This window comes from Ranitomeya variabilis, chromosome 8 (assembly GCF_051348905.1).
Source record: "Ranitomeya variabilis isolate aRanVar5 chromosome 8, aRanVar5.hap1, whole genome shotgun sequence".
Lineage (NCBI taxonomy): Eukaryota > Metazoa > Chordata > Amphibia > Anura > Dendrobatidae > Ranitomeya > Ranitomeya variabilis.
In genome coordinates this window covers 17,946,038-17,959,091 of record NC_135239.1, presented here as the reverse complement: position 1 = coordinate 17,959,091, position 13,054 = coordinate 17,946,038, and the positions used below count along the sequence as shown (strand labels likewise).

Genomic DNA, 13,054 nt, shown 5'->3' with positions numbered 1-13,054 from the left:
CGAGTGCTATGCGATTTTTTATCGCATAGCACTTGTCCGTATTACGGTCTAGTGTGACCCCGGCCTTTCAGTGATAATAGTAGTGTAAGGATTGCAGCCTCTGCTCCCATCAATTCTTAACGCAGAAGCGAATTAAGTGCATTCAATTACCCGGCGTCACCGCTTCTATAATGAATAGATATTGATTCTCATAATACTCCAGTGATGACGGTGCTCAGACTTAAAGTGGAGTTACTGACTTTATCCAGGAGGATCTCCCGTTCATTATTGGGTTATTAGGGGGGCTGTAATTTGTCTAATGGGATTGTTGGTTTTATAGATTTAGATCTAACTGATCAATAATGACGATAAGTGCAGCTCTCTGTACTGATCCTTGCATTTTTCCTGTGCTGCTACTTTTGCTGCTGCTAGTGATTTTCCTTGTGTTGTAGCTTGCACTTTTGTGCTGATTTCCTGTGCAGCTCCTTTTGCTGTTCCTTATGGGTTTTTTTTCAGACTCTTTTGAGCTACTAAAGGTAATCTGTCAGGTGATTTTTGTGTGCCATACTAATAGCATCCTGAAGTAGGGCTTGGGCGGCCCTTTCAGAATATGTATCATGTATTGCTGTACGTTGCCCCATTGTCTTGCTATAAACCCCAGAAGATTCATAGTCACGCGCCAGCTACAACCCCTGGCAAAAATTATGGAATCGCCGGCCTTGGAGGATGTTCATTCAGTTGTTTAATTTTGTAGAATAAAAGCAGATCACAGACATGGCACAAAACTAAAGTCATTTCAAATGGCAACTTTCTGGCTTTAAGAAACGCTAAAATAAATCAAGAACAAAAAATGTGGTAGTCAGTAATGGTTCCTTTTTTTTACCAAGCATAGGGGAAAAATTATGGAATCACTCAATTCTGAGGAAAAAATTATGGAATCATGAAAAACAAACAAACAACAAAACCCTCCAACACATCACTAGTATTTTGTTGCAACACCTCTGGCTTTTATAACAGATTGCAGTCTCTGAGGCACGGACGTAATGAGGGTCACACAGGACTCTTCATCAATCTGGCTCCAACTTTCTCTGCTTGCTGTTGCCAGATCAGCTTTGCAGGTTGGAGCCTTGTCATGGACCATTTTTGTTCAACTTCCACCAAAGATTTTCAATTGGACTGAGATCCGGACTATTTGCATGCCATGGCATTGACCTTATGTGTCTTTTTTCAAGGAATGTTTGCACAGTTTTTGCTCTATGGCAAGATGCATTATCATCTTGAAAAATGATTTCATCATCCCCAAACATCCTTTCAATTGATGGGATAATTAAAGCGTCCAAAATATCAACATAAACTTGTGCATTTTTCGAAGATGTAATGACAGCCATATCCCCAGTGCCTTTACCTGACATGCAGCCCCATGTCATCAATGACTGTGGAAATTTGCATGTTCTCTTCAGGCAGTCATCTTTATAAATCTCATTGGAACGGCACCAAACAAAAGTTCCAGCATCATCACCTTGCCCAATGCAGATACGCGATTCATCACTGAATATGACTTTCATCCAGTCATCCACAGTCCACGATTGCTTTTCCTTAGCCCATTGTAACCTTGTTTTTTTCTGTTTAGGTGTTAATGATGGCTTTCGTTTAGCTTTTGTGTATGTAAATCCCATTTCCTTTAAGCGGTTTCTTACAGTTCGGTCACAGACGTTAACTCCAGTTTCCACCCATTTGTTCCTCATTTGTTTTTCTTGACGCTTTGATGTCTTCCTTGGTCTACCAGTATGTTTGCCTTTAACAACCTTCCCATGGTGTTTGTATTTGGTCCAGATTTTAGACACAGCTGACTGTGAACAACCAACATCTTTTGCAACATTGCGTGATGATTTACTCTCTTTTAAGAGTTTGATAATCCTCTCCTTTGTTTCAATTGACATCTCTTGTGTTGGAGCCATGATTCATGTCAGTCCACTTGGTGCAACAGCTCTCCAAGGTGTGATCACTCCTTTTTAGATGCAGACTAACGAGCAGATCTAATTTGATGCAGGGGGTTATTTTTGGGTATGAAAATTTACAGGGTGATTCCATAATTTGTTCCTCAGAATTGAGTGACTCCATAATTTTTCCCCATGCTTGGTTAAAAAAGGTAACCATTACTGACTACCACATTTTTTGTTCTTGTTTTCTTTTAGTGTTTCTTAAAGCCAGAAAGTTGCCATTTGAAATTACTTTAGTTTTGTGCCATGTCTGTGATCTGCTTTTTTTTCTACAAAATTAAACAACTGAATGAACATCCTCCAAGGCCGGTGATTCCATAATTTTTGCCAGGGGTTGTATAAGTTTGAGAAACCTCCTTGTTTTTTTTTTCATTCGAGAAAAACTGATGGTAAAGAATTAACACATGGAAAATCAGATCTGATATGGCGACTGGCGTCTGTATTAATTCTGAGATCTGTGTATATTTTTTGGGGATTGAAATCTGAATTGAATTAATGGAGTGAGTCGAAGATCAGCAATCGATTCTTAGAATTACTAAGGTAAGAAGAACCGGGCATTAAAGTAGACCACATGCCCTTCACGTACTGGATTTATAGGATGCGCTCTTGATATATCATATAGGGCCATTAGCCCGTAAGCGCGCTAATTCACGTTTTATCTCTTCTAGTCTACGGTGTGATTGGCACATTGCAGTTTTTGGTAATTACATTGATAAGATTTGTTCTTTCCCTCTCCCTTGTGGCTCCCTGATGAATGAGAGATCCTGATGGATCCAGATGTCCCTGGTGTGTGGATGGCATCTCTGCCCGCTCACTTCACCCTTCAATGAACAGCTCTGTGATTCAGCTTTGCAGTCCTCAGCATATGTCAGCCCCCTGCCCTCCCCTGTGTATGTGTGGGAGCTGGGCTGGCTCTTCTAGGGGGGATGATAGCTGACATACCCACATCAGGATCTGCAACTGCACACAAAGCTGGAGGAGCCTGCTGCCACTACTTCACACACTGACCCGACACTGCTGCAGCTGCGCTGGTAACGTACAATATTCTGCATCAATTCCTCACACTTTATTACTGTCCACTTTCAGTTTGTCAGATGTTGCAGAGCTGAATTTGCCATTTGGCACAACTCAAGGTGTTTTATCTGCTGTATTAACCTTGGAGGCTATCTGCAGCCCTAAAAGGATAAATGACAAATGCAGCTCTGCAACATGGTCAATAATTAAACTTGTATTAAAGTATATCAGGAATTCTGAATCATGGCATATTTCATATGTCAGTATTAATAATATTCCTTATATCAACTGTCAGAGCTTTGCAGTAACCATATATCATTATATTTAGGTAATATCAGCTTTCAGTGTCAGCATATAAACTTGTGTCATTATTGCTTACTGTCACTTTTTATTGCACTATGTACTGTATATATTGTGTGATATCATACATAGTGTTATTGTCGGTTGTCAGGGTCATATACACACGGAGACTGCCAGCATCTTATTATATGCACTTGTCAATGTTTTACTCTCCAAGTCATTATAACGGCATGACTCTGCATCGTCACCTATCAGTGTGCATGTATTATAGTCATATGTCCTACTGTATGCATCTATTTTCACTGGCAGCTGATGGCATGACGATGTGTGTATGTACTGAGTGTCAGTGTGAATGGTTGTCAAGTAACAGAAACTTTTCAGGCAGTCAGTAAGGGTGAATTTAGATGAGCGCCAAGAGAACGGATTGCGAAATATAATTGAAAGAATATTTGCGGTAGATATATTGTATCCATAGTATACCAGACTGGAAGTAGATACAATACATCACTATTATACTTTGAGGTAGATACAATGTATCACTATCATACTAGAGGTAGAATGTATCACTATCATACCAGAGGCAGATACAATGTACCATTATTACACTACAGGCAGATACAATGTATCACGATCATACTAGCGATAGAAACAATGTATCACTATTGTACTACAGGTAGATACAATGTGTCACTGTCATATTCATAGTAGATACAATGTATCACAATCATACTAGTGATAGAAACAATGTGTCACTATTATTCTGTACTACAGGTAAATACACTATCATTACTAGAGGTAGATATAATGTATCACTATCATATTAGCGGTAGATACAATGTATCGCTACGAGTGGCAAATACAATATACCACTATTATATCAGAGGCGGATACAATCTATCAAAATTATCCTGGCTATGGATACAATGTATCACTATCATAATATTTGTAGATGCAATGTATTACTAATATATTGGGGATGCAATGTATCACTATTATACTAAAAGTAGATACAATGTATCACTGTTATACCAGAGGTGGACACAATGTATCACTATTAGAAGTAGATACAATGCATCACTATTATACTAGAGGTGGATGCAATGTATCACTATAATACCAGTTAGATACAATGCATCACTATTATACTAGAGGTGGATGCAATGTATCACTATAATACCAGTTAGATACAATGCATCATTATTATACTAGAGGTGGATACAATATGTCACTATTATATTAGAATGACTATGACATATAGTGACTATGATGTATAACTATTATATTAGAGGTGGATACAATGTATCACTAGTATTCTAGAGGTGGATACAATGTATCACTATTATACTAGAGGTATATACAATGTATCACTATTATGCCATTCTTAGGGCTTATACACTGCATCCGTATTATACCATATTATTCAGTCTCCAAATACTTATTTCAGGCTTATCCTATGGCTCTAAATCCAGTCCAATGGAACTATGTGAGGTCCAGACGCTGTGGCTATAATGAGAACACTAACATGCACCAATCTCTCACCATCTGCTAAGATCAGGCATTGCATGAGAATAAACAATATGGCTTCTGTAGAAGTAGCGCCATTCATGTCCACATGGAGGTGGCTGGTATTGCAGCACATCAGCATTAACATCAATGCTGGACTGCAGGCAGCGCTGTTTGTGGCCTGTTTCTCTAATCTCATACAACCAGGTTAATTATTCATACCCATTTTCTATTTGCATTTTATATGAATCCAGTATTATTTAAGTATTACAAAACCTTTTTTGGCTTCATACATGCATGAGACTTTGTTTAGGATAGTGTAACTTATGTCTTGGCAGCCATTTAATTTATTATTTATAGTGAAGATTTTTGGGGGTGATTTGTAAATTTTAAGCCATAGTGATAAGGATCAATGCTGGAATCTCATTGATTGCTAGAAGCAATACCTCCAGATTGTCTCTGAACCTGCCTTCCTATACGAGACCTAATGTGTACATTATTATATGTAGGGGTGGACATGCCATTGGTGCAAAATGTACTGCTGCACAGGGGCCCAAGAAGGCAGGGGGCCACCACCACCTCAAAAGCAGGTGGAATTGTGCATTATGATGAGTTATTGGACTGCTAGGGGCCCAGATATTGGTCTTGCTCAGGGGCCTCTTCTGACTGTGTCTGTTGCTGTTTAAATGGGACTGTAACACATATAACTGAGTTGAGTAGTAATGTCGCTTGTATCACATGATCCTTGAGGGACGTTTCCCACAACCCAAAATCACAGTCCATTTTACGTCTTGCCCCACTGAACCCAAGAACACCGCCAGAAACAGAAGTCACATGACATCACATTCCTGCTGGACATGACATCACATTCCTGCTGGACATGACATCACATTCCTGCTGGACATGACATCACATTCCTGATGGACATGACATCACATTCCTGATGGACATGACATCACATTCCTGCTGGACATGACATCACATTCCTGATGGACATGACATCACATTCCTGCTGGACATGACATCACATTCCTGCTGGACATGACATCACATTCCTGCTGGACATGACATCACATTCCTGCTGGACATGACATCACATTGATCCTGGACATGACATCACATTCCTGCTGGACATGACATCACATTCCTGATGGACATGACATCACATTGATCCTGGACATGACATCACATTCCTGCTGGACCTGACATCACATTCCTGCTGGACATGACATCACATTCCTGATGGACATGACATCACATTCCTGCTGGACATGACATCACATTCCTGCTGAACATGACATCACATTCCTGCTGGACATGACATCACATTCCTGCTGGACATGACATCACATTCCTGATGGACATGACATCACATTCCTGCTGAACATGACATCACATTCCTGCTGGACATGACATCACATTCCTGCTGGACATGACATCACATTCCTGCTGGACATGACATCACATTGATCCTGGACATGACATCACATTCCTGCTGGACGTGACATCACATTCCTGATGGACATGACATCACATTGATCCTGGACATGACATCACATTCCTGCTGGACATGACATCACATTGATCCTGGACATGACATCACATTCCTGCTGGACATGACATCACATTCCTGATGGACATGACATCACATTGATCCTGGACATTACATCACATTGATCCTGGACATGACATCACATTCCTGCTGGACCTGACATCACATTCCTGCTGAACATGACATCACATTCCTGCTGGACATGACATCACATTCCTGCTGAACATGACATCACATTCCTGCTGGACATGACATCACATTCCTGCTGGACATGACATCACATTCCTGCTGGACATGACATCACATTGATCCTGGACATGACATCACATTCCTGCTGGACAAGACATCACATTCCTGCTGGACATGACATCACATTGCTGCTGGACATGACATCACATTGCTGCTGGACAAGACATCACATTCCTGCTGGACATGACATCACATTGATCCTGGACATGACATCACATTGATCCTGGACATGACATCACATTCCTGCTGGACAAGACATCACATTCCTGCTGGACATGACATCACATTGATCCTGGACATTACATCACATTCCTGCTGGACATGACATCACATTCCTGCTGGACATGACATCACATTCCTGATGGACATGACATCACATTGATCCTGGACATGACATCACATTCCTGCTGGACATGACATCACATTCCTGCTGGACATGACATCACATTGCTGCTGGACAAGACATCACATTCCTGCTGGACATGACATCACATTGATCCTGGACATGACATCACATTCCTGATGGACATGACATCACATTGATCCTGGACATGACATCACACTCCTGCTGGACATGACATCACATTCCTGCTGGACATGACATCACATTGCTGCTGGACATGACATCACATTGCTGCTGGACATGACATCACATTCCTGCTGGACATGACATCACATTCCTGCTGGACATGACATCACATTCCTGATGGACATGACATCACATTGATCTTGGACATGACATCACATTACTGCTGGACATGACATCACATTGATGCTGGACATGACATCACATTCCTGATGGACATGACATCACATTGATCCTGGACATGACATCACACTCCTGCTGGACATGACATCACATTCCTGCTGGACATGACATCACATTGCTGCTGGACCTGACATCAAATTCCTGATGGACATGACATCACATTCCTGCTGGACATGACATCACATTCCTGATGGACATGACATCACATTGATGCTGGACATGACATCACATTCCTGCTGGACATGACATCACATTCCTGCTGGACATGACATCACATTCCTGCTGAACATGACATCACATTCCTCCTGGACATGACATCACATTCCTCCTGGACATGACATCACATTCCTGCTGGACATGACATCACATTCCTGCTGGACATGACATCACATTGATGCTGGACACATGACATCACATTCCTGCTGGTCATGACATCACATTCCTGCTGGACATGACATCACATTCCTGCTGGACATGACATCACATTCCTGCTGGACATGACATCACATTGATGCTGGACATGACATCACATTCCTCCTAGACATGACATCACATTCCTGCTGGACATGACATCACATTGATGCTGGACATGACATCACATTGATGCTGGACATGACATCACATTCCTCCTAGACATGACATCACATTCCTGCTGGACATGACATCACATTCCTCCTGGACATGGCATCACATTCCTGCTGGACATGACATCACATTCCTCCTAGACATGACATCACATTGCTGCTGGACATGACATCACATTCCTCCTAGACATTACATCACATTCCTGCTGGACATGACATCACATTCCTGCTGGACATGACATCACATTGCTGCTGGACATGACATCACATTCCTGCTGGACATGACATCACATTGCTGCTGGACATGACATCACATTGCTGCTGGACATGACATCACATTGCTGCTGGACATGACATCACATTCCTCCTGGACAATGACATCACATTCCTCCTGGACATGACATCACATTGCTGCTGGACATGACATCACATTGATGCTGGACATGACATCACATTCCTGCTGGACATGACATCACATTCCTGCTGGACATGACATCACATTGATGCTGGACATGACATCACATTGCTGCTGGACATGACATCACATTGATGCTGGACATGACATCACATTGCTGATAAAAGGAAAATGTTATTTCCAAATCCCTTTTTTTCTTCAATGTTTATCAAGAACAAAAAGTTATCCAAATATTTCACTCACTTAAGTTTCTGTTGAACAGAACAGTCAGCAAGAAGGTAATTATGGTATTAATGTGCTTAGGACACTGTATCTGCGGTACAATATGAACTCTGTTGCTATTTCCCCTTTCAATCTGGATTCAGTCTATAAATCTGATCTAGTCATTTATATGAAGGTTCGTTAGGAGGATGTTAATGAGCTCAGATAACTGAGGGTTTTATGGAGCGACACCTGCTTGTGAAATAATGAGTATTCATTCAGTGATTTGCCTTGATATCGATGCTTCTCGGAATTCAAGGGGAGTCAGGTTACGAGCCCGCTGTGATTTATACAGAAGGGCTCAGACAGTAGCACAACAACTTTCCAGGGGCTTCTTCATTTGCATGTGATGATGATGTCATTATTAGATCACCATGAATTCAAAGACATGACCCAAAATATGTTAAAATCACCAAGATTAGCTAACCACGTCAGTGGCAGAGGAAAGATGAATCATTTAACAACATTTTGGTTTAATATATGTGCAGAGTGATGCAGAAACATTGAGATAAATGATAATAATTTGTCTGCTATCACCACTAGGGGGAGCTCACGGCATACAACTCACACATTGAACTCAGTAATAAATATGTATGCTACAATACAGGCTAAGGCATGGGGAGGGAGCAGTGGGGGAGTGTGCAGAGACAAGACGGACGGTCCGTCTTGTCTCTGCACACTCCCCCACTGCTCCCTCCCCATGCCTTAGCCTGTATTGTGCCGTGTTGAACATGGATTGCCACATTCAATAATTAACTACAGTGGAAGAAACCGGGTGAGTGCCGCATTCTTTCTTTATCTTCATTCTCATGTGAATCATCGACTTTAGCTGCAGAGCACCGCCCCCACTTCACTAGTAGCTGACTCCGTCTGACTTTTGAAGAAGTTATTAGCCTCGCAGCTGGATTGCTTTATGACAGCTCGTTCAGTGCCGATCTGATACTGTCTTTCTTTCTTGCGTTTGAATAAATATGTATGCGGTGAGCTCCCCCTAGTGGTGGTTGCAGACAGAATTGAATAATTTAAAGGAAAACTGTTCAGTGATTTACAGGTCTCTCCCGATTTACTGACAAGGTAGAGATCTGCATTCAAAATTTGCAGCAAATCTGCCTAATTTCTGCTCATGACCTAAGAGATAGAAGAATGAAAGGATTTGTGCCAGATTAGAAAGACATGGCTGCTTTCTTTAAGAAATAGCACCACACCTAAATATGGTTTGGTCTGGTATTGCAGCTTTTCTCCATTGAAGTTAATATTGGATGAGCTATGAAGAAGTTTTGCATTGTTGCTTTTTTTTCTATGCTGCTTCACCTTTTACCCCTGGACGCTACCTTTTCTGATATTTTGTTACTTGTCACCACTAGGGGACAGATCTGTTCACTTCTGCATGTGGCTTCTATTAACTTGCTTAGGATTCTAGTATGGATCGCCCCTTAGAGGTGACAATAGGCAGCACAACTTTTTAAAAACACTGCATATTAGAAAATACGGCAAATCTTATATAAATGTTGTTTCGTTTATAACAGTGGAGGTTCCATAAATTGACCAGAGAACGGAAGTGGAGATCTTACTCACCTTATTTACCTTCCTCTTAGTAGAATATTAATCGATATGGAAAGGTCTCTGTTATTTGCTCAGGTTCAATATTACAAAGCTTTTAGGAGAAGCGGGGACACATCTTCTAACGAGCACTTAATTGCTTCACCTGCAGAATAAGTGCAGCACGGACCTGGCAGGACGAGATGGTGATGAGCTCCATCATACCTGCTTTTGCCTCAGTTCCCCCATTAGAGATGCAAATGTTATATTTTACTTGTGTCACATAATAATTGTACTGTAAAACCAGCCAGGGCTACTGGAAAAAAAGCAAAACTAGAACAGGACGCGAAGTGCATGGTGCAGAAGTCCCTGCTGGGAGGCGTGCATTAAGGTTAGCAGGTCAGCCATTTATAGAAAGGCAGAATGAGAGCATTATACAGAAGGAAAAGAGAGAAACCGCTCTACAAATAACTCTAGGCGTACAGTACTGCGACAAGAGGTGTGGGCAGTGACTCCCACGCGTTTCATGACTATTCCGTATTGGCTGTTGTTAGTGATGGAAGGTGTTTTGGTCCATAGCTCCCCACAGAACATAGTCTGGAGGTGTGAGACTGGATGACCATGGTGGTCCTATGTCCCTAAACATTAATCTATCCCCAAGACATTGCACACGGAAACTTTTACAGAGGCACCAGCTGTGTATGCATGATCGGAGAGTGAACGATCTGATGAAAGGGCCACAATATCGGTCACTAATATTGTGCCGCGCTTATGATCAATGGTGCAATAAACAGATATGAAAACGTATATATGTGTGACCTCCTGTTATGGTTCTCAATGGCAAGAGAACATAGCCCAGCAAACATACGAACTAGCTCTTGGAAGGATGGAAACTAAACTGACCATGAACTAAACCTGCCGCACAACTAACAGTAGCCGGGTAGCGTAGCCTGCGTTTTATCCCTAGACGCCCAGCGCCGGCCGGAGGACTAACTAATCCTGGCAGAGGAAAATATAGTCCTGGCTCACCTCTAGAGAAATTTCCCCGAAAGGCAGACAGAGGCCCCCACAAATATTGGCGGTGATTTTAGATGAAATGACAAACGTAGTATGAAAATAGGTTTAGCAAAATTGAGGTCCGCTTACTAGATAGCAGGAAGACAGAAAGGGCACTTTCATGGTCAGCTGAAAACCCTATCAAAATACCATCCTGAAATTACTTTAAGACTCTAGTATTAACTCATAACATCAGAGTGGCAATTTCAGATCACAAGAGCTTTCCAGACACAGAAACGAAACTACAGCTGTGAACTGGAACAAAATGCAAAAACAAACAAGGACTAAGTCCAACTTAGCTGGGAGTTGTCTAGCAGCAGGAACATGCACAGAAAGGCTTCTGATTACAATGTTGACCGGCATGGAAGTGACAGAGGAGCAAGGCTAAATAGCGACTCCCACATCCTGATGGAAACAGGTGAACAGAGAGGATGATGCACACCAGTTCAATTCCACCAGTGGCCACCGGGGGAGCCCAAAATCCAATTTCACAACAGTACCCCCCCCTCAAGGAGGGGGCACCGAACCCTCACCAGAACCACCAGGGCGATCAGGATGAGCCCTATGAAAGGCACGGACCAAATCGGAGGCATGAACATCAGAGGCAGTCACCCAAGAATTATCCTCCTGACCGTATCCCTTCCATTTGACCAGATACTGGAGTTTCCGTCTGGAAACACGGGAGTCCAAGATTTTTTCCACAACGTACTCCAACTCGCCCTCAACCAACACCGGAGCAGGAGGCTCAACGGAAGGCACAACCGGTACCTCATACCTGCGCAATAATGACCGATGAAAAACATTATGAATAGAAAAAGATGCAGGGAGGTCCAAACGGAAGGACACAGGGTTAAGAATCTCCAATATCCTGTACGGGCCGATGAACCGAGGCTTAAACTTGGGAGAAGAAACCCTCATAGGGACAAAACGAGAAGACAACCACACCAAGTCCCCAACACAAAGCCGAGGACCAACCCGACGCCGGCGGTTGGCAAAAAGCTGAGTCTTCCCCTGGGACAACTTCAAATTGTCCACTACCTGCCCCCAAATCTGATGCAACCTCTCCACCACAGCATCCACTCCAGGACAATCCGAAGATTCCACCTGACCAGAAGAAAATCGAGGATGAAACCCCGAATTACAGAAAAAGGGAGACACCAAGGTGGCAGAACTGGCCCGATTATTGAGGGCAAACTCCGCTAAAGGCAAAAAAGCAACCCAATCATCCTGATCTGCAGACACAAAACACCTCAAATATGTCTCCAAGGTCTGATTCGTCCGCTCGGTCTGGCCATTAGTCTGAGGATGGAAAGCAGACGAGAAAGACAAATCTATGCCCATCCTAGCACAGAATGCTCGCCAAAATCTAGACACGAATTGGGTACCTCTGTCAGAAACGATATTCTCCGGAATACCATGCAAACGGACCACATTTTGAAAAAACAGAGGAACCAACTCGGAAGAAGAAGGCAACTTAGGCAGGGGAACCAAATGGACCATCTTAGAGAAACGATCACACACCACCCAGATGACAGACATCTTCTGAGAAACAGGAAGATCCGAAATAAAATCCATCGAGATGTGCGTCCAGGGCCTCTTCGGGATAGGCAAGGGCAACAACAATCCACTAGCCTGAGAACAACAAGGCTTGGCCCGAGCACAAACGTCACAAGACTGCACGAAGCCTCGCACATCTCGAGACAGGGAAGGCCACCAGAAGGACCTTGCCACCAAATCCCTGGTACCAAAGATTCCAGGATGACCTGCCAACGCAGAAGAATGAACCTCAGAAATGACTTTACTGGTCCAATCATCAGGAACAAACAGTCTACC

The 13,054-nt window shown here is 42.6% G+C and overlaps 1 protein-coding gene across 2 annotated transcripts in view; it reads left to right on the top strand.

The window, feature by feature from the left end:
• Positions 1–13,054, top strand: part of LEPR (leptin receptor) — a 115,833-nt gene that overhangs the window by 47,464 nt on the left and 55,315 nt on the right. The window contains exon 1 of one of the 2 annotated variants that reach the window (XM_077278206.1): positions 2,864–3,010. The exons of the other annotated variant lie outside the window; for it this stretch is intronic. The gene's annotated coding sequence lies outside the window, so the exon portion shown is untranslated. Of the gene's footprint in view, positions 1–2,863; positions 3,011–13,054 lie in introns of those variants that run through there. 2 annotated transcript variants of the gene reach the window in all.